Genomic DNA, 3,589 nt, shown 5'->3' with positions numbered 1-3,589 from the left:
ATACACACATTAATTAACAAAATTTGTTTAGAACAGAATATAAAATAAGAAATAAAACAAAATAAGCCCGAATCAATGCACAATGTGCAAAATAAATGTGTTTAGGCAAACTGTCTGAAATGCAGGGGAACATCATTTTCAAAACACAAGCCACAAATAGTTAAATTAATGGACATTTTCCTTAAACATCACGTTACAATGCTGTGCCATACAATACTAGACCAGATCTTGCCTCAAAACTATTTTTAAAACTACTCGATAATAATGAATTATTTTTTACAAATGGGAATACAGTACGTTCATTACCAATGAATTACCAATAAAGTTACTTCATTTACCGCATGTAAAAGATGAATGCAATAAAGCATCTTACCATTTAAACAGTCAAAAAGTCCCTTTCACCTTTTTTCCTGCGCACTCTTTCTCTGTCCTCCTGGCACGCACGCTTGCTTTAAATGAAGAGAATGGCAAGTTCCGAAAGTCTGCGCCGTGCTTGCTATATGCGGTGATTTGGTTATATTACTTTATTATTGCTTTTTGTATCATGCAGTGCAAAGTTCAGTCTAAGTAACGAACCACGTGCATTCAAAGTGTTAATTCATATTTATATGCCTAAACATTCAGCAAGTGACAAATGTTTGGAAACGGTGTACACATTCATTTGCGGGTCATCTGCGGGTGCGTGCGGAACGTGCTGCTTCTCTTTACCAGTCTCAGCAAAGAAGACGTGGAGAGATGCGATCCTGCGCTGGGTGGTTTCGGCACCCAACCCTAAAAATGTCCCATTTCTTTACATCAGTAATGTTAATCAGCCCGTCTGCTACGCCACTGCCCATTTAACCAAAATGTCATGATCCCCATAACCCCTCTGCGAAGATTCGACTGTGAGATTGGTAGTCGAATCAGGCTCCTCCTATCGAAGCATCAGATCTTCGACTATTCGGGGTCACCCCAACTGTATACTTAAATGTATTAATTTAGCGAAGCCTCTTTTACTGTATTCAATGTGGACGTCACTTAACTCCACCATCTCTCATTGAGTTGTGGGTAATATCTGAATTGGGACGCAGCACATCACGCATGTTGCCATGGAATCAATAAGCAGAAAGATGACATAAGCCATGGATTCGAAGCTTCAACAACATGATCAACATCAAGTTTTTTATATAATAATATTTTAAGTAGTTGATTATTTGGAATACTAAATTCTGAATCTGTAAATTCCAGAATGTGGTCAGATATTTTTGTATAATGACTGAATGTTGTCAAAAGAAATCAATTTACTAATCTATTGTATCTTGATGTACCTTGCAGTTTTATTCTAATCACAGAATATCATTTTAAATATTCATGGTACAAATTTCATGTTGGTTTATGCATTAATTTTGTTTATTTTATAAGCAGCTGTACACTGTAAAAAAAGTAATATGGCAGCTGGGGCACCAGAAAAAAACGTAAAATAACTTTTCTGCAGAGTAAAATGTTTTCATATAAATTTGCAGTTTATTTATTCATTTATCTATTATATTATAATAACATATTATTATTTATTCGTTTATTTATTCATTCATTTATAGTCACCGTTTTTCAAATTGTGTAAAATAAAACAGGATAAAATAGGATAAACCCTTTCAGAATGATACAAGAATATGAAAAAAAACAGATGAGACACAGATGTTTTTCAATAATGCTAGCTGACTGTATTTCCTTAATGTGTGGCTTTATATTGTGTATGATTATGCAACAAAAGTTCAAAGCATTTACATGTATAAAAAATAAATAAAATATTTACATTTTATTCTTTTATATTATATCTTAGTTTAGCTTCAAATATCTAATTTTATTCAGGCTTAACATTTCTTTGTTCAACTCTATTTAGACATTTTCCTCAAACTGTCCACAAATTACTTCAAGATGACCATGTGCAGACTTACGAACCTAATTAGGCCTGTGGCTTCATTTACCAGAATCACATTAGCTAGCGAAATCTTGAAATAGCAAACATGCTGTTTCATCATTACCACAACAACATATCCTACAAGCTGAGAATCAATTCGAGGGGTTGAGCCCAATCAGTCTTTAAGCTATGAGAGGAGACCAAACCAGACCAAGAGTGGGGATGAGCTGGCGCAGAGAGAAAGAAGACTCCAGATTTCGCAATGGCTGCAACATCTGCAGTCAATGAAGCATTAAACCTGAACTTTCCAGAACCCTGCAGGAAGAGAGTACAGAAAGAGAGAGCGAGGCAGAAAGACTCCAGCAAAGAACCTTCTTTCCCTGAAGTTAAAATTGGTTTACGTCTAGTGCTGTCCAGTGTCTGCCCCATCATGCCCTCCTTATAACTGTAGCCTTATCCACGTTTTAAGTCTAATTATTTTGTTGTAATATCAGGATATTATATCATTGTGGTATTTAACCTGTTAAACTCTCAAAATTACGTCATAAACGTATTCCTTTAATGTTTACATGTATTTTTATAACTCTAACTATCATGTGTGGTATCATTTGAAAGCTTAGAGTTATGGAGAAGTGCACCATTTTGGCATTTATTGGACATAAAATAACTTATTTAGGCTGAAATTCATCATATCCCCATGTCATAGCCCCTTTAAAATCATATATGTTTACATTACATTTACATTTAGTCATTTAGCAGACGCTTTTATCCAAAGCAACTTACAGAAGGGAAACAATGGAAGCAATTGGAACAACATAAGGACAACAAAAAGCATAAGTGCAAAAAACGAAAATTGGTCTCATATAGCCTATCATAGTATACAGAGCTAAGCTTTTTTGTTTGTTTGTTTTTTTGAAAGAGATGAAAAGAGATAGAAGTCAGAACTGATCAGTCAGGTGTTGACAGAAGAGATGTGTTTTCAGACGGTTCTTAAAGATGGCTACAGAATCTTCTGATCTTGTAGCAGCGGGAAGATCATTCCCTGAATGTGGAACCGATCCCGAGAAGGTACGTGAGAGAGATGCACTTTCAGCTGTGTTCCATATAATTTTGAGAGGTTTGCTGTGAAATAACACAAAAATATTCAATTTTTAACCAGTGTATGTGGTTATGGGGTCTGTTTAACATTGGGTATGCCAAATTCAGGCGGAAATTACAAAAAAGGACACTTGAGTTTCTTTAGAATAATAATTGAATACCACATGGTAGAGAAAAAATTCACATTTTCTCTATTTGTTGAGACCTGTTGAAATCAAGAACAATTGTCTGCAGTTTCCTGGGCCCCTCAGGCTCAGAGTAATACATTTTCAAAAACAGACTTTAGAAAGAAAAAAAAATCTTTCTTCATAGGACTGACAACACATACAATAATGTTTATCACTTTCAGCAGTGTTTTATGAATTTTGGAGGGGCTTCCTGGAATATGACACCAACATTTTGTATTTACACCACTGTATGTGGATATGGTATGCATTTAAAATTAGATATGCCAAATTAAGGCGGAAATCCCAAAAAATGGCCCAGAGTTAACTTGGGATCTTCGCAGTGTCTTTCTTAACCCTCTTACCTTTGTTCTTACTGTTTTGAAACACTAATTGTAGGTCAACACTTCTGTTGACTTTCCATTAGACT

The sequence above is a fragment of the Triplophysa rosa genome, linkage group LG1, assembly GCF_024868665.1.
Source record: "Triplophysa rosa linkage group LG1, Trosa_1v2, whole genome shotgun sequence".
Classification (NCBI taxonomy): Eukaryota; Metazoa; Chordata; class Actinopteri; order Cypriniformes; family Nemacheilidae; genus Triplophysa; species Triplophysa rosa.
The sequence above is the reverse complement of the archived record's forward strand: the minus strand, read 5'-3'. Positions refer to the sequence as shown.